The sequence below is a fragment of the Leucoraja erinacea genome, chromosome 5 (genome assembly GCF_028641065.1).
Source record: "Leucoraja erinacea ecotype New England chromosome 5, Leri_hhj_1, whole genome shotgun sequence".
NCBI lineage: Eukaryota > Metazoa > Chordata > Chondrichthyes > Rajiformes > Rajidae > Leucoraja > Leucoraja erinaceus.
In genome coordinates, this window is record NC_073381.1 from 67,979,450 (window position 1) to 67,999,921 (window position 20,472).

Consider the following 20,472-nt stretch of genomic DNA (forward strand, 5'->3'; position numbering starts at 1 on the left):
GACAGACAGACAGACAGACAGACAGACAGACAGACAGACAGACAGACAATCAGACAATCAGACAGACAGACAGACAGGCAGATGATACTAGAACAAGAACATTCCCCCAAAGCTTTTTGGAGCGCTAGTAAGGGTGTTGTGGGCTGAAGGGATTGGTTTCCAGAGGGCTAGTATGGACTGTGGGCCGAATGGATTCTTGGGCTGGTGGCTCAATCAACTCAAGCCTATTGTGCTGGCAGCTCACTCACTCATGGCTGGTGGGCTGGCAGTTGACTCACGGCTATTCCTTGAAACTCCATTTCAAGCAGGGTGTAAGGCCACCAAATTCAAGTGCAGTTTCATACCATTTCATGGCCTTCATGGCATGATTGACAGGAGAGAGAATCTCAACATTTTTTAAACACTAATAACTCTTTTATTTTTCATCGATGGAAACAATCCTCGGCACCTGAAGAACGGACGGGGACTGAGTAAGATGGCCAAAGATCACAGCTGTAAGTGGCAGCGGTTTTCCAAAATCAACATACAGAACAACAGGAAGTGGTCAAGATCAGACTTTTAATAATATAGATACGAGATCAAGTGGGACCCATTGGGCCCCATCCCCAACGCGGGGGGGAGGGGGGGCATGGCATCACATGGGAGGGCTGGTCCCCGAACGCGGCACCGGCGCTCACCCATGAGACAGGTGCCCCCAGGAGCCAATCACCCCATTACCCATACCCCCAACGCAACCCATTCGCCCAACGCAAAAATGTCACCACTCACCCATAGCCCCAGCTGCGCAGGCATGGCTCATATCCCCTCATCCCCAATACTCCCTCCCCTCCTCTTCACCCTCCCTCTTCTCACCCCTCCCCTCCTCCACTTCCTCCTTTACCTCTCCCTCCTCTCCTTTCCTCTACCCTCAGTCAGCCCCTCCCATCCTCCATAGCCCCTCTCCCCTCCCTACCCCCCTGACCCTTTGGTCCCATTTTCCCAACGCAATATTCCACCACTCACCCATTTCCCCAACGCAACCCATTTCCACCACTCACCCGTTCCCCAATGCAACCCATTCTCCCAATGCAATCAATCCTTCCCACATGGGGGGAGGGGGGGGGGTGGGGGGGAGGAGTCAGCACTTCCCGGAGTCAACGAATGGACTCGACATTTGGGTCGGCATCAGCGCTCCCTTGAGCAAATCAATCCTTCCCGTTGAGGGGGCGGGGAGACAGGCAGTGTGCGCTTCCTGGAGCCAATGAATTGTCTTGACTTTTGGGTCGGAGTCAACTCTCATAGCTTCTGTATTGGCAGCAGAGCTTTCTTGGAAATATAGTAGCTTGGAGAGCAGAGAGTCCTATATGATGCAGCTGCTCCAGATGAATCTCCACAAAGACCACTGCATCCCTTCCCAGATCTTCTTGGCAAATGTACAGTCCACAAATGTTTGTCTCATCTATCTATTTGTATGGGTGTCAGAGGTAATGGGGAGAAGGCAGGAGAATGGGGTTCGGAGGGAGCCATGATTGAATGGCGGAGTTGACTTGAATGGCCGAATTCTGTTCCTATTCTTTATGACATAATCTGTACTGCAGCCATATCAAGTGCGCTGTGGAGTGCGATTTTGGCCTCAACTTTGCCCAAAAGATCTAATGGGGAAGGCACCTCTCACTAGCAGCCAGGTGAGGTCTTCTTGCTTGTTTGCGAATTGTGGCAATGATGCATTCTGTCAATTGCTTTAACAGTCTGCAGGGGAAACTAATCCACAAGATTCACCATCTCCTACACCAACAGGACCTCCAGGATATTCTTGCTGAGCTACTATCCTGCTGAGCCACTTTTGGCCTTGTTTTGTAAACTAGTATTTGCAGTCCCTTGTGTCTGAATATTGAGACCCGTTGCTTCGCATTTCTGTCAAGAAAAAAACTGCTTGACGGGTAAATTTTATTTGTGAAATGCTGAAGAAATTATGAAGCAATGGAAAAATTGAAATGGTGTGCACAATTCTGCTTGAGTTTCTCCAAAAATGCAGGGTGCATCTGGACAAACACTGTGAAATTTTACTCCCTGTAGTACTTCTGAAGAAGGGTCTTGACCCGAAACATCACACATTCCTTATCTCCACAAATGCTGCCTGTCCCGCTGAGTTCCTCCAGCTTTTTGTGTCTATCTTCGTACTTTATAAAAATATTGTTTTGAAGAAAGATAACCTAAGAAGGAGAAACGTCAAACAATGGAAATCTGTGGTAAAGGAATCTTTGAAGAACCACAGTAATTTGGTCAACTGGATGAAAGGAACAATATGCTGCATCTGTGCGTTTCATCAGAATGACTACTAAACGGATCAGTCTTTCAGCATTTAAAATCCCATATAGAACAACCACTATCTACCTCTTTGTTGACCCTCAGACTATCTTTGGTCAGACTTTACTGGCTTTATCTTGCACTAAACATTATTCACATTATTCCCTTTATCATATATTTGAACACTGTGACTGGCTCGATTGTAATCATGTATTGACTTTCAGCTGACTGGTTATGGCCCTGTCCCACAATGTGAGTTCATTCAAGACCTCTCCCAAGTTTAAAAAAAAATCAAACTCGTGGTAAGCACGGAGAATAAACGTAGCGGGTACGTCGGAGCTCGGGGACGTCTTTTAGCTGCTCGTAATGCTAACTGCAGGTACTCGGGAAGACTCGCTAATGGCAGGTAAGCTTGGGAAGACTCGTGAAGATTTTTCAACTTGTTGAAAAATGTCCACGAGACCCCGAGTACCGATGAGTGGCCATTACGGTAAATCTCTGAGTTCGAATCAGGGCAAACTCGGGAGAACTCTTTGAATGAACTCGTACAGTGAGACAAGGCTTTTAGCACACACTGTACCTCGGTACATGAGACTATGAACTAAACTCAACTCATTTCTCACCGTCTCTGATATTAGCCATTAATGGTCCGAGAAAATTAATAAAACAAACTCTTTTCAGATCTCTGGCAAACCAACACTCACTTATCCATAGAGAGCCAAAGGACCTTTCGCCCCCATTCTGAATGTGAAACAAGGCAACAATGATGAACCAAAGTCCCCTCATGCCTAAAAGCATCTCCCCAAGGAGACCGACTGAGACCACCCTTTTTTTATTTTTGGATAATTTTCTGATGTTCTTCACAAATTTACAACTTATCAGTTTGCTGGTTGTTCTGATTGCTTTGTGAAATTTCTCTTGTGTATACTGTATTGGCAACTTAATATCATCTGCGCCTCCTCTCCTTCAATCTAATGACTGGCACATCAAAGCCTGTTCTTCCTCTATGATTGAAGTGTTCTGCTGTTAATGCTGCTGGAGGAAATGCTAGCTATTTTTAGCTGAAAGTAACCTAATTTTTTATTGTGTGATGAGCTATAATATGTTCTAAATGAGTTGTAATCAGTGCCAAGAATATCCGTTACATTTCATTACATAGATACAAAATTTTAGGTTAAATTCTTAAAAGGAAATACTCCATGTGCAATCCTCTGTGCAATGTGTGAGAATGTCAAATAACTCAGAATCCATACATGAGTATAAGTTGTTTATTAAGAAAGCGTACAGGGCTCAAATACATAGGTGTTGTAAGCTCAAGCTCTACGACGAATCCAACTAGAGGATGGACTTGCAGGCTAGATAATATATGAGACACTTAAACCAGATAGCTGATTGATGGTGCAGTGGTATGCAGTAAAACATGACATGGATCAGGTCAACCAGTACTAACTGATCTATATCCTCCTTCTTAAGTATAATAAATCATGCAACTAAATAAGCATACAACTAAAACTTCCAATGTATAGTAAGAAGATACGGTGCTTTATTAAACATGACTAAACCATGAAGGATATGAATAAGGAGGAATACAATGTGGCCCAGGTAATGGAAACCTGTAATCTGTATTTAATACAGTCTTTGTACTTTCGATTAGGCCAACAAACCCGTCCTATACGTGTATGGTACAGGCCCTCTGCTGGAGGGATGGGTGACATCATATCAGGCGGTTGTTCAACAGTCTTTGTAGGTGATTTCGCCAATGGTGTTGGTGGCTCTTTGGCCATTGGAAGCCATTATAGTTTGAACCACAGTCCCTCCATTAGTCTTTGGCTCAAGTCCGGGACACTGACATAGCCATACGAGAACTGCATGAGATGGTCTTGGTTCGCTCACCGCCAGAATATGTTTTCTATAGCGCCTGTAAATTTCTCCTACGGAACGGACTAGATAGGAACGTGATTCCAGGCAGGTTTCTGCCACTATGCCTATGCGGTCATGTCCTTTCTGTGTTTATAGGAGGACCATTTAACTGGGAAACATAGGCGAGAGGGGGCAGCTGGTTTGATCGGATTACGTTTTTTGAACACCGTTTGTGTTGTAGTTGGGCCTGGACTGCGTGTGGATCACGAACCTGAGGTTGTAGCGGTTGCTTAGCTACTGGAAGGGTCGTGCGGGTTTGTCTGGACATCAAGCGCTGTGCAGGTGAACCTAACACTGCAGCATCCCGTGAAACGTTGCGTGGGTTAAGAAGGTCCAGGAAGACATCAGGCTCTTTTAGATTTTTCTATCACCAGTTTCGCACTGTGAACGGCTCTTTCTGCTAACCCGTTCGACTGCAGGTATTCCGGGCTGCTGGTGCCATGTTTGAAATCCCAGCATTGGGTAAAGTCTTTGAAGCTTTGGCTTGTAACTTGTCCTGCATTGTCTGACATGAGGGAGAGAGGGGCCCGTGGACTGAGAAGTGCCTTGCAAGTTTTTGAATAACTGCCGCTAAGGAGGCAGTGCGAAGCAAATCAATCTCAAACCAACCGGAGTAGGAGTCCACTAGAACCAGGTACTGGTTGCTATTCTAATCGAAAATGTCAGTCACCAGGGTTGTCCACGGTAGATCAGGAACTGGGTGATGCAGGAACGGCTCCTTCTGCTGGTGCGGCGCTAGATTGTTACATACTGCACACAATTACGTCCTCTCGCACACATTGTCCGACATGGCAGGCCAGAAAAACATGCTCTTGGCCCGTTGCACTGTTGCCTCTGAACCAGTGTGCACTGAAAGTGGAAATGAGTACTGTTAGTCAATCCGCGTTTAATGATAGATGCGGGTACCTGTAGGGTGTTATCTTCAGCCATGTTGGCAATCAATGTATCCAAACCCGAGGGGTAAATGTGGTCAATCATCATAACATCAAATGTGTCCCTTTTGGCCGCATGCCTATCGTCGGTTTTCTTGGGTGCACGTGACAGGGTGCCTGCCTGGTACATGTCCTTCCCTTGTTTGTAGATTAGGGTGATGTCATACTTCTGGAGCAGCATGTATCGATTTATTCAGGATGGAAACCAGTGGTTGATGGTCCATTTCGATTGTTACAGTTTTGCCAAAGATATAGTCATTGAACTTCACATATGCTAATACCAGTGCTGGTAACTTCTTCTCGATCAGCGCATACTGCATCTCTGTGTCCGTGAGGCATGAACAATCAGCTGATCTTCTTGGAGGCAGAGTGGGTAACAAATCATTTACTTCAAGCACATTAAGGGTTAACAAACATTATTCATTGCAAGCACATTGCTGGCTAACAAATCATTTATTGCAAGCACATTAAGGGTTAACAAATCATCATTAATTGCAAACACATTGCTGGCTAACTAATCATTTATTGCAAGCACATGAAGGGTTAACCACATAAAGCACATAATGCACATAACCACATAACCACATAACCACATAAAGCACATAAAGCACATAAAGGGTAGACTCACCATTCCGTAGACTCACAGTTCAGTAGACTCACAGCAGAATCAGAGTTGTGGCCACTCCCTCGCGATCTTCCAGAGTGACTGACTCACGTCCAGGCATCCGGGGTTTATAGTCCTGCCCCGCCCCACCCCCACCCCCGGATGGGGCGTTACCTTCATCATGGTGATTGACAGGCGAGAGGACCAATCTGCTGATCTCAAGATTTTTTAAACATTCATAACTTTTTGATTTTCAATCGATTGGAAAAATACAAAGGGCTGCCTCAGCGGAGGAGGACTGTGAGTAAGATGGCCAAAAATCATAGTGATATATGGTAGCATGTTTTTTCTAAAATCAATATACAGCGCAGACAGGAAGTGGTCAAGATGAGACTTTTAGTTATATTATTATCCAACATCTACAGTTTTTTGTCTATTTTATTGATTGTATGTTTGTAGCTGACACTCCAACATCCTTCCCTTTCTTGCTTCACCTCAGATACTCATAAAGGGCATGTCCCACTATATGAGTTTACCCAAGAGCTCCCCCGAGTTTAAAAAAAATCAAACTCGTGGTAAGCATGTAGAATGTACTTAGCGGGTACGACGGAGCTCGGGACATCTCTTAGCGGCTCGTAACGCTAACGGCAGGTACTCGGGAAACGTGGTAAGCTCGGGAAGACTCGTGAAGATTTTTCAACATGTTGAAAAATGTCCACAAGAGCCCCGAGCACCTACAAGCGGCTATTACCGAAATTCTCCGAGTTCGAAACTCGGGAGAACTCTTGAATTAGCTCGTACAGTGAGACAGCCCCATAACTATCTCAGGATCAATTACATAAGGCAACACTTCTGGTGAATAGTCTGGTCACCTTCTCTGAAATGCATTGACCTTGTGGCTGAAATGTGCAACTTTTAAAGCAAAACCCCACTTGCCCCTGTCACCTGTAATCACACTTTCCCCTTTTATCTAATATAAATTTTACATTCCCTCCTGCCTGTCCTGACCAAACAGAATTTCAATTTGGATTACCCCACTCTTTCTGTCAAATGTGGTCTTTGTGTCAACTCATACAGTCATAGAGTTATATGTCAAAGTCAAAGTCAATTGTATTCGTCACATGCACATTACATGCAGTGAAATGAATATGGTGTGGAAACAGGCCCTTTGACCCAATCTGCCCACACCAATCAACACCAGTCCCAAGGCCCATATCCATCTAAACCTGTCTTATCCATGTGCCTGTCCAAATGTTTCTTAAACATTGCTATATTACTTCCTCAAGAACCTCCTCCTGTAGCTTGCTCCATACACCCACCAGCCTTTGTGTGAAAAAGTTACCCGTCAGGTTCCAACTAAATCTTTCTCCCCCTCACCTTAAACCTATGTCCTCTGGTTCTCGATTCCCCCACATTGGGCAAGAGAGTCTGTGCTCCTGTTATACTTATTCATGATTAAGTGACACCACGAACAATGACTGCTGTCCCTGTGGTCGCCAACACTGGTAATTCATTTTGCTTGACATGGCCCTTTCTTTCCTTGCTCACATGAACTCTGTTCTCTACAACCTTTTCACCGAATTGTAATGGATGTGCCTAATCAAATTCTAACTGTGAGTTGTGCAGGGAATAGAATGAATCACTTAAAGGCATGGAGAGCTGCTAATGTAAATGCTTTGTGGTCTGTCCACACCATAACTGCACTGGACGCAAGTGTATATATCATTGATAAATCATAAACTACCATGGGGAGATAGCTTTGATGAATTGCTGCCATCTACCTCTTTCATGGGGGCATTGTGCAAGCATTTATTTAATGTAGGACTGTGATAAAATCTCAAAGTAGTACACTATGGTTTGTGTGGCAGGGCAATGACTCTGAGCAGGTGAGCCACATCAATACTGGGAAAGGGCCATCTTTTAAGGGGAATTGCTTTACGTCCTGTGTGTTATTTGGATGTGTCTACATGGATCAATTTCACTGGGAAGGTGTTCATCATATATAGCATACTGACAATGGGCACAAAAAATCTGGAGTAACTCAGCAGGTCAGGCAGCATCTCTGGAGAAAATGAACAGTTGTCGTTCCGATCGAGACCCTTCTTCAGACTGAGAATCAGTGGAAAGGGAAACGAGAGGTATGGAAGGTACACAGAACAAATGAAAGAAAGATAAGCAAAAAGCAACAATGATCAAGGAAAGGTAGTGTCCACAATGGTCTATTGCTGGCTGTGAGGTAGGTGATAATGAGTTATACGGACTGTGAAACTCAACAGGACGACAGTGAAACTAGTACGATGACTAGGGTGAGGGAGAGATGGAGAGAGAGGGGATGCAAAAGTTACTTTAAGTTAGAGAAATCTATATACACATGAAGGTAGACACAAAATGCTGGAGTAACTCAGTGGGACAGGCAGCATCTCTGGAGAGAAGGAATGGGTGCCGTTTCGAGTCGCGACATTTATATCTCCATTTCTCACATTGACCCCATCAGTCACCTCAGACGATGGCATAGAGGTAGAGTTGCTGCCTTACAGCGCCAGAGACCCAGGTTTGATCCCGACTACTGGCGCTTGTGAATGAATGAATAAGTTTATTGGCCAAGTATTCACATACAAGGAAATTGCCTTGTTGCTCGGAGTTTGTACGTTTTCCCTGTGACTGCATGGGTTATCTCTGCGATCTTCAGTTTCCTCCCACACTACAAAGACTTGTAGGTCTTTGTAAGTTAATTGGCTTGGTATAATTGTAAATTGTCCCTAATGTGCGGAGGATAGTGTGTGCGAGGATCGCTGGATGGCGCAAATTGGGTGGGCCAAAGGACCTGTTGCTACTCTGTATCTCCAAACTAAACTAAATTAAGCTCATGAAACTCGTGTGGACATGTTATCCTCGATTCCAAGGGACTACCAATGAAGCAAAATAATCTATTTAGCAATGGGTTTAATACTACAATTTAACTCTTTAAAATAACAGTCGTGTGAACACATTTTAATTTTTTGGCCTAAGGATAGTAACTTTTAACCTTTACACTACAAATTCTTTAATTTTTCTCCTACATAATGCAAATAGTGTATGTAAATAGCACAATCTAAATAAGTGTGCTCTCTCTCTCTCCCTCTAGTGGTGGCACCATTGGGTAAAGAGCCATCATGGTTCAGGTGTAGACTGGGATCCTGTAATTTAGACTATTACCCACAGGCATAACTTCAAATCACATGGCAACTGCAGAATTTCACTTTAAATAAGTAAATAAATGTGAACTTTTGAAAGAAATATAGCTATAGCAATGTTTTGTGAGTCTACATGCAAATCATTTTAAAAAATTGTCGCACGACAAGGAAACTGACATTCTTGAGTATTCTTGCCTTTGTGTGGCTCCATATCCAGCAAAGTAAAGTATGGGTGACAGGTATATTTAGAATATGACAACTGTAACTTGCTATTTTTTCCATTTAAATGTGGAAGTGCTGTAGTACTGTGTGCAAAATGTGTGCCCCATATCTGAGGAATGAAGTGCTGGCTCTGGAGAGGGCCCAGCGGAGATTTACAAGAATTATTCCAGGAATGAGTGGGTTAGCATATGATGAGCGTTTGACAGCACTGGGCCTCTACTTGCTGGAGTTTAGAGGGTTGAGGGGGGACCTAATTGAAACTTACAGAATAATGAAAGGCATAGATAGAGTGGATGTGGAAAGGAACAAATTCTTTATTAGAACAGGTGTCAAGGGTTACGGGGAGAGGCAGGAAAATGGGTTTAGGAGGCAGAAATCAACCGTGATTGAATGGCAGAGTAGATATAATGGGCCAACTGGCCTAATTCTACACCTATAACATGAACTTGTGAACTTGTGCCTGTTAATAAACTTGTCACATTAAAAAAAAACATTTCCCTTCTTGTTAAATTGCATTCCACATTTTCATATAACTGGTTTAAATATTTCTCACACTGTAATTCTTGGAAAATAAGGTATAAATATATGGACACACAATGTTAAAAACATTAAATGTGAAATATTAGAGGGAATGGATTTAAGGTGAGAGAGAAATTTTCAGGCAATTTTTGAGGCATTTTTTTTACACAGAGATTGATAGGTGCCTGGAATGTGCTGCCAAGAAGATGTTGGAAGCAAGTACAATGTGAACATTTAAAAGCCATTTAGACAGGCACATAAACATTAGATGGAGGGTTCTAGACCAAGTACAGGTTGATGGGATTGGTTTAAATTGGCATCATGGTCGGCATAGATGTGGTGGGCCTAAGGGCCAGTTCCTGTGCTGTACCATTCTATGGTGTAGGTTTGATCCTGATTATGGTTGATGTCTGTACATAATTTGTACATTCTCCCTGTGACCACGTGGGTTTTCTCCAGGTGCTCCAGTTCCGTCGCACATTCTAAAGACGTGCATGTTTGCAGGTTAATTGGTCTCTGTAAATTGTCATTAGTATGTCGGATAAAACTAGTGTATGTTTGATCGTTGGTCGGCGTGGACTGGGTGGGCTGAAGGACCTTTTTCAACTTTGTATCTTTAAGCTATGATGGGCATATATGAAGTGAATGATCATGGTTTTTTTCCCCCAGGGAAATAAAATCTAAAATAGAAGGAAAGAAAGGTGAGAAAGGAAAAAAACTAAAGTGATCGGAGGGCCAACATTTTCATAGAGAGAGGGATAGTGGATGTTTGGAACAAAAAGGTACAGAGGATGCAGAGCCGACAACAATTATAACATTTAAAATACATTTGAACAGGTATATGGGTTGGGAAGGTTTGGAGGGATATGAGCCAAAAGTAGGCAAATGGCAATAATTCAGCTAAGCAACTTGGTTAGCATGGACAAGTTGGGCCGAAGGGCCTGCTTCCATGTTGTATAACTCTATGACTCTACTTCTCTAAAAGACCAAAATTTAGAATAGAATGAAAATAGCATCAGTCAGAAAAAACAAATCTGAAGTGAAACTAGAAATCTAAACATTAAACATTGGCAATGGTATGATGGCGAAACAAATCAATCTCCAGCTAAATAAATTAATTTTGTGTGATGTCAAAAAAACTGCTGGAGCAATGGACACTGCAAAGGCCAAGGGGCGGGGTGGGTGGGTGGAAGAGGGCACGATGTTATGGCTTTGAAAATTTAAAAAATTGTAAATGCTGAAATTCCAAAATAAAAAATAAAATATTGATTTCAGCTGTGGAAAGAGAAACAGTTGAGATTTGGGACTGTCAGTTCTGAAGAAGAGCCATTGTCCTAAATTGGTAAATGCTCTCCTTTCCACAAATGCTTCCTGACCCTTTGAATGTTTCCAACATTGTCCTCTTTTTATTTCAGTGTTCTGGCAAGAGGTATGTAAAACTGCACTCCAGTCCTGAACAAGCCCCGAGCAAAATCCCCTTTACATTACAGTTATAACTCTGACATCTTTGGACAGCGTTGAACGATTTCCAGATATATTCAGTTCACAAAAAGGAGGACAAATCCAATCCAGCTGAAGGTCCCATTTTCATGCTCTACCTCTAAAACTCTAAAAACATACTAATCATAACCTTCCCGCTATCTGAGCTTGGCCTCAAAACCACTCCAGCACTATCCCACCATCACCTCCACCTCCCCAACCACCCTAAGCCTTGGGGTTCCGATCTCTCTCCTGACAGATCCCTTGGCTCTCCTCACCCATTGCTTCTCTCCTATTCATGACTACGGATCAACGACGTGTGTCTTCCAAGAGCTTGGATGGGATAATGCTATTGAAAGCAGAGCTGCAATCTGTGAAGGGAAATGTCATAGGTGTCTCTCTTATCTAGGTGTTATTCAGCATGGAGTGAGTGGAGGACCAGTTTTTGTGCCTCTTAAGTGGGCAAGACTTTTTTGGAATTTTATGGAACTGAAATTTGATAGACGAATATAAAACTATGGGAGGCATAGATAGGGTAGACATTCAGAACCTTTTCCTCAGGGTGGAAGTGTCCAATGGTTCAATGGTGCTTTTAGTGTCACATGTGCGAAGTGCTACCACATAATGAAATTCTTTTTTACAAACAGTCCAGTAGAACATTGTCATACCTAAGCACAACCTCGATAAGCAAATTGTGCAAAACTAGTCGACTGAGTCTGCATGCAAGAGGCGGCATGTTTGGCGCCATTTTCCAAGTCCAGTCCACCCTCCAATGGTGCCCGTCCCATGCAAGCCCCAGGCTGCTGCAGACCTCTAACAATAACCTTGCTTGGTTGACCAGCAACCGATGCCCCTCTCCTCACCTGTCCACCTTTGTTCCCTGGTGGCACTTCCCGCAGCCGACCTCGAGGATGCTGTATGCCCGTCCCTGGTTCCTACCGGCCACACTCTTCGCCTGTTGCATCCATCATCGCCGGCTCCCTCCTCCCGCCTTCGGGGGACGAGCAGGGATCGGCTCGGAGGCTCCCCCCTGCAGTCCGCAGGTGTTTAGCTGAGCAAGGGCCGTGGCTTCCTGGGAGCTTCAGCCAACACTAAAGGCCATAGCTATAAGTGGGAGGGGCAAAGTCTAAAGGAGATGTGTGGGGCAACTTTTTTTTACATGGAGAGAGTGAGCTTGGAACGCACTGCTAGGGTAATGGTGGAGCCAGATGCAATAGTGGCATTTAAGAGACTTTTGGATAGGCACCTGGAAGTGCAGGGAATAGAGGGATATGGATCATGTACCGGCAGATGAGATCAGTTTAACTTGGCATCATGTTCAGCACAAACATTGTGGACCAAAAGGTCTAGTCCTTTGCTATACTATTCTGGTGTATGTTCTAGGTTCTATGTTCTCTGCACAGCACATGAATTGGAGAATCTTGCAGTGGGAATCCGTTGCTCAACAATGCATTTCGTTGTCTCTGTACTCAACATGACAATAAATTGAATCATTTCATTCATTTCATTTCATTTCATTTTTAACATGTATTGCGCCATTACAGTTTATACGATATGTTAGCAAACTTAAAAATCATTTGCTGGAAACATTAGGTCAAAAGATGATACATTTTTCAGTTTCAAAATTACCAACCTGTTTACCTGACCACCTTGCGTCATATTTGTGACTGGGCCATTCCCTTGTAGGTATTGAGCTGACAAGGACATCTAGAAGAGCATGCCGCTCTGACTTCTGGACAGTAAACTGTTGTTTGATCGTGTTAAACTCTGCTCCACACAGGAATGAATTTGACCCATGGTATGAAAACACCAATGGTATCAAAGTTCATTGGACCTTTAGGCTGTGGGAAATGAATTAACAGGCCGTTGAATTTATTCTTTCTACTATTTTAACAGAGCTTATCATAAATTATAACCTTACAAGAAATTAGTTGGCATTGCCATTACGATGGCAAAGACATTTTAAGCGTTCACCATGTATCACAGTGCAATTTTAGGCTCATGGTATTATCATAATAATATTCACCAGAACATGTTGTTACTCTGGCAAGATCTAAACATATCATGATGCCACTATAACAAATTTAATCGGCAATTTGAACTGTGTGCCAATGTCAGAAAAACATTTGCGTTTCTGTTCAAAGAAGCCAAAGAGAAATTTTATTTTTCTATATCAATGTCGAATGACACAATAAGAGATTATTATAAAGTGTCATATTTTCAGGAGTCAGAATAAATTGATTGACGGTATCTTCAGAACCCGTTGATGCACAATTATCACCCAGCAATACACAATAGTAATTTAGGCTACTGTTTCCCTCCAGTAGCTCATTGTAGTTCAAACAGATTGTGGTGTTGAGTGCTAATGAATTGCTGACCATTAACTGATAGTGATGAGCATGGATTTCACTCCTGGGTATATTGCAAGCTGCCCATGATCTAATGACTATTGGCAGGTAGACAGTGTTGGCATTTGGAATCTCAGAGCATCTGTTAGAACCCATTTACCAGGCACATTGTGTGATGCAGAGTCCCGGTGAAGCACATTATTCTGATACTCTGGAAAGATGGACATGGTGGTAAGGTTACCCTTAATATATGGAAAACTGCATAGGCAGTGGTTGAGACATATTTCTTATTTATATGAACAAAGCCATATAAGCCAAGCAAATTAAGAGGTGAATAATATCTGATTTTAAATCATTCTAGAATTATGACTCATGGATCATGTCATTTCTTGGTGCACTGTGGAGCAGCTGTATAATAATGTAAGATATAAAGTGCTGAGGTAACTCATCAGGGCAGGCAGCATCGCTGGAGAACATGGATATGTGACATTTTGAGTCGAGACCCTTCTTCAGACTCTGAAGAAGCCTGTGAAGGGTCCCTGCAGAGTCTGAAGAAGGGTCTCGACCCGAAACATCACGTAGCCGTGTCATCCAGACATACTGCCTGATCTGCTGAGTTACTCCAGCACTTTGTGTCCTTTTGATTATTAACCAACATCTGTAGTTCCTTATTTCTACAATAAAAATAAGTACATTGGACTATGCAGCGAGACTGTCAGAAATATGTAAAATCTAACCTAATGGGTCACAAAAATCACAGATTTTTTAGATATTCATTTGTTCATAAAACTGCACTGTCAGGTAATGGTGTACTTTGGTCACCATTGGCCCCTGTCAGTCCACTGCTGACAGCCAACATAAAGGATATCACTGTAGGTTATGCATGACAAGATTGTATGAAATTGTAAATAAGCATGTCTATTTTTGGCATTCAACTATTAAAAAATCCTAATAAAAGCATAGTATGAAAAAGGTGCTGTTTTCTTGATTTTATCTGTGTTTCCTCCAAATGGTTTACAGTTAGAAACATACAATTAGAATTATTCACCCTCAGCGAACACACAAAGATGTGCCACTAATATTCAATTTAACTCAAAACTAGGATATTATTTTGGCATGTAGTAATATTCATTTTACAATCTCTCCCTACTCCGTTCTGAGGTCCTGCTTAAAGAGGACCACTCTGATCCCGGTGCCAAAGAAATATAAGATCTCATTTCTTAACGACTACCGTCCAGTGGCCTTAAGATTCACCATCATGAAATGCTTTGAGAAGCTACTGTAGTTATGGAATGCAATAAATGTGTCTACCAAACGGCCTTGATCCACTGCAGTTCACCTACCGCCACAACAGGTTCACATAATCAAGGATGAGTCTCACCCCAGACACTCCCTCTTCTCCCCACTCCCATTAAGGCAAGAGGTATTGATGTGTGAAGATGCATACCTCCAGATTCAGGGATAGTTCTTATCCAGCAACTGAACCATCCTAACACCAACTAGAGAGTGGTTCATCTATCTCATTGGAGACCCTCAGACTATCTTTAATCAGACTTTACTGGACTCTACCTTGCAATGAAGGTTATTCCCTTTATCCTGTATCTGTACACTGTTGGTGGCTTCATGTAATCATGTATAGTCTATCCGTTGACTGGATAGGACACAACAAAAAATCTTTTCACTATACCTCTGTACATGTGATAATGAACTAAGCTAAACTTGTAAATGAGATCAGATTTGTTTTGGTGGGCCCAAAAAATAGAGAAGTCTCTATGTTGCAAATCAGTTTAGCACGACAGTGTTTGCAGAAGGTACAAGAATAGCAGGAGACTTGATTCAGACTGAGGGACAATTTCTTATAATATTTCTTACTTTATAATAATCATGAAGTTTAGCTAGCAAGCCATAACATAGTGTGCTTGTGCTTTCAGCTTCTGTACTACAATAAGATGTAATCAATGTGTAGGAAGGAACTGCAGATGCTGGTTTAAACCGAAGGTAGACACAAAAAGCTGGAGTATCTCAGTGGGTCAGGCAGCATCTCTGGAGAGAAGGAAAGGGTGACGTTTTGAGTCGAGGCCCTTCTTCAGATCCATCTGAAGAAGGGTCTTAACCTGAAACATCACCCATTCCTTCTCTCCAGAGATACTGCCTGTCCCGCTAAGATGTAATCAATATTTGGTTATGATAAAATATTGCAGATGTTGGAAATCTGAACCAAAAGCAGAATATTTCAGGTAGAAACTGAACCATTTGAAGAAGGGACTCCCACCTGGAACTTTAACTCATTTTTACCTTCCATAAATACTGTCCAAGTATTTTCTGTATTTTTTTCAGGTTTACAGCATTTGCACTTTTTTTTGTTTGTCTGCAGAAACTACCCGTTGAACTTTCTGAAAGCTTCAAACATACTTGAAGATTTGAAAGAGGTTTATAAATAATCAAAATAAAATCACCTGGAATGATCAGATGAAAATAGCTGTCAAAGTTGAGAAAACACAAAGTAAAGAAAACACATTTTGAATAAGTAAAATTCTACAGCACAGTTACTAAATATGTATGCCTTTATTGGCCTAGTGTAAAATATTACAATTGCTTATACTGTGTAAAAAGTTCTATAATAAAATGGATTTGAACAGTTTAGTTATAGAATTGCATGCTTTACAGACAAATACCATGTGTCAGGTTTTGTGCTGAGTTAACGACCAAAAATAGCATAGCGCTACATTTAACATTCAGATTTTTATACGGTATGGCCACAATAGTGGGCTACATTCACGGCTATTAAGAGAATAACATGAAAGGTCAGCAAAGATAAATAGTTCTTGGCACCTATACTATCTTTAAAAAAAATCCATTAAGATGTCATTTGTGAAAGGAAGATTATCACCAGATAGTCTATGTGTGCTGGTCCACTTCACAAAAAGATCATAACCTTGCTCTGTGCGTATCACTGGGACTTATAGACTTAAGTGGAAGCACTTGTTCCACACAATGAAGTTCAGTTTCTGGCCAGCTGTCCTCCATTAGTTCAGAATTCTGTACTTTGCTACAATTACATTGGACACTATATTGCTGACTTAAGTAAAGCTTTGCGAACATGTTTTCCCACTGCCTAATTTAAATTGGACAATTGACAAGAGCATTTACGCAAGGTTCGCCGTGTAACGTGTAAGTGTAAAGCTTTTCTGGAAATTCCAAACCCTCATTGTCCATATTCTTTGTCAATAGGCCATTAGGGAGAATCCTTTAGATGGAACTACCTAGAAATTGGAGGTCGCCTTCTTTTGAACCATTAAACAGATGCTGCAGTTGGTGTCAGTGCCAACCCAGATCTCCCTGCAAAAATAAATCACAATGTTAAGCAAAACATTTTAAATAATAGTTCATTGGTGTTTTATACGGAAAATTGCGCGCTAAAACAAAACGTGCATTTTCAGTTAGGAGCTATGTACAGGGCCTGCAGCTGCCAAGTCATTACCACAGTGATTGTTCGGAAGCAAATCAGCACCTTGCAGGTGGTGCAGCGGTAGAGCTACTGCCTTACAGTGACAGAGATCATGGTTCGATCCTGTCTGTATGGAGTTTGTATGTTCTCCCCTTGACCTGCGTGAGTTTTCTCTAAGATTAATTTCCTCACTCACTCACTCCAAAGACGTACAGGTTTGTAGGTTAATTGGCTTGGTATATATGTAAAATTGTCCCTAGTGTGTGTAGGATGGTGTTAATGTATGGGGATTGGTGGTCGGAGTGGACTCGGAGGGCCGAAGGGCCTGTCTCTGCGGTGTATCTCTAAAACTAAAACCAAACTGTAGATGAGCAAATACTCTTCTCATTACAGCCGCAGAATAGGGCATGCCATGAAAGTGAGAAAAGACACAGGAGGAAAAATGGCAAACTCCCAGAGGATCATTCCTTTTGGTCCCACTCTGCCTTTCCTTATTGACCAGATTGACTCTATTGTCACAATAGGCCTCCAGGTGACGCAGTTGCTGCTTTTCCAAGGAGCTCGCAATCAGAACAGGCAGTTCAGTCTGGATTTTTATAACTAGTTGTATTCAGGAAAGTCAACAGCAGTGATTATTTCTCCATGATGCCAACTATAGGATACACCAGAATACCAATGCTTTTGTAAGACATGGATATGCCAGTAGATGGGGCATTCAGGAATCTAGAGTATTGAGTTCATGTTTGGTAACTCTGTTATAGGAAATAAATGTTGTTAAGCTAGAAAGCTGAAGATTTATGAGAAATTGCCAGGATAGCTACAGGAAGAGATTGAGCAGGCTAGGATTTTATTCTTTGGAGCACTGGAGGATGAAGGGTGATATTACAGAGGTGAATAAGATCATATGGGGAATAGAGAGGGTAAATGCACAGTCTTTTACCCAGAGTAGTATGGGCTTTCTCTATTTCCTATTGCATTCCATACCCATGCTGGTCAAATCCACCTTAGTGTAAAATACAGACAAGAAGAATCAAAAGGAAGTTCATGGACATGTGTGAGAGAGATTGAGTTCTGGGGCAGAGATAAGTATGGAAAGGCAGTGTGGGACCAAAGGCAATGATCCACCGGGAGTTTACCAAACAGTCAAAACCTGACTTCCGAAATATCAAATGCTACTAGAATTTACCTCAACCATCAAAAAGTTGAAAATATGAAAAAATGTGAGAGAAAAAAATCACTTTAAAGAATTAACAGCAATTCAATGTTATTTTGAGGTTTTAGAAAATAACAGAGGCTGATGCCTCTGACACGTATTGCATTTTGGATTTGAATCTGGCACTCCAATTCTCGGTTTCCAAAATGACCTGTTCAATTTTGTCGTTGATAATGATGTGCATTGGTTACAATGATCTTTTCCGAAAATGTTGTGTTGTTCCCTGTAATTACAAGATCATTCTTAAGTATTCAAGAATAGAACAGGGATGTATATCTCTTGTACAAGCAAACTTAAACCACAGAATGAAAATAAACTTTTGACCTGCCCTTTTATGCACTATAGAATTTATCACAACAAACTATTTCACACTTCTGCATAAAAAGAGTTCACCTGACTCTGACAAACTACTTGAGCACTGGATTTTGGCCAGTAAATCCTTCAGAAGGGTTAACCTTCGAAAAGCGCCTGGACCTGATGATATACCCGGTCGTGTTCTAAAAACTTGTGCGGACCAAATGGCTGGAGTTTTTATGGACATTTTCACCCTCTCACTTCTGAGGTCTGAGGTTCCCACCTACTTTAAAAGGGCATCAATTATACCGGTGCCCAAGAAGAGCAAGGTGACGTGCCTCAATGACTATCGACCAGTGGCACTAACGCCTGTGGTGATGAAGTGCTTTGAGAGGTTGATCATGGCGCAGATCAACTCCTACCTCAACAAAAACTTGGACCCACTGCAGTTCGCGTACCGCCACAACAGATCAACAGTGGATGTGATCTCACTGGCTCTCCACTCCGCACTGGACCACTTGGACAACAAAAACTAATTTGTCAGGTTGTTATTCATCGATTACAGCTCGGCATTCAATACAATCATCCCCTCCAAGCTGGTTACCAAACTCGCAGAACTGGGTTTCTGCGCATCCCTCTGCAATTGGATCCTCAACTTCCTCATTCACAGACCACACTCAGTTCGTATTGGTGGAAATGTGTCAGCTTCGATAACAATCAGCACGAGAGCACCTCAAAGCTGCATGCTTAGCCCCCTGCTGTACTCACTCTATACTCATGACTGCGTAGCCGGTCATAGTGCGAACTCCATCATCAAGTTCGCTAACGATACCACTGTTGTGGGACCTATCACTGATGGGGACGAGTCAGAGTACAGAAGTGAGATCGACCGACTGACCAAATGGTGCCAGCACCATAACCTGGCCCTCAACACCAGCAAAACCAAGGAACTGATTGTGGACTTTGGAAGGGGGAGGATGGGGACCCACAGTCCCGTTTATATCAACGGGTCGATGGTGGAAAGGGTCAAGAGCTTCAAATTCCTGGGCGTGTATATTTCTGAAGATCTTTCCTGGTCTGAGAATACCGATGTGATCATAAAGAAAGCACATCCTCGCCTTTACTTCCTGAGAAGATTACGGAGAGTCGGTTTGTCAAGGTGGACTCTCTCTAACTTCAACAGGTGCACAGTGGAGAGCATGCTGACTGGTTGCATCCAGGGCTGGCCTTAGGAGGTGCGGGGCCCAATTGGAAACACTTTTGGTCAGCCCTAGGTTCCCAGCCAATGTCTGTAGAATCATAGAAATACAAATAAAGTCTATTACAGGTGCACAACCTTTTATCCAAAAGCCTTGGGACCAGACACTTTTCGTAATTCGGAATTTTTCGGTTTTCGGAATGGAAGATTTTTAGCGTAGATTTTAATGGCTGGCTCAGTGGTAGAGTGCTCGACTCATATCCACAAGGTCGCGAGTTTGCGCCTCGATCCCGGCAGTTACTCGAGTTTGAGTCTTCAATGTAGTTTTTTCTTGCAGAATAGGAGAGAATAGGGAGTGTTAGGCTGGGATCATTCTCTGCGAGATGATCTTAGTGCGGGATACAAGTGTAGGAGAGGTGTACTGACTGTGTGGGCAGAACTTTGGAAGGGATTGCCCACCATTCTCAAAAGCCGCTGTGTCTCCCTGTCCCTGGGATAGCAGGGGGAGATCAAACTGCACAATATCTCCCTCCCCCTCCAACTCCAGAGGAATCCGCTCCCCAATGGGCCGCTACGGCGACAAGTGGCAGTTCGCCCACAGCCCGAGCTGCGCCACCCCAAGAACAAGACGTACCTTGCACACCATCAGCTTCTGCCCCTACAGGGAGCGTGTTCCTCTGGATGTGGAGCGGGGCTGGGCTGGAGTTGCTGATCTGGGATCTCCATGCTTGCAGTGGGCCTGGGGGTCGGTGTCCCGACGAGAGGGCGCAGCTCGGGCTGTGGGTGAACTGCCACTTGTCGCCGTAGCGGCCCATCGGGGAGCAGCTTCTGGTGGT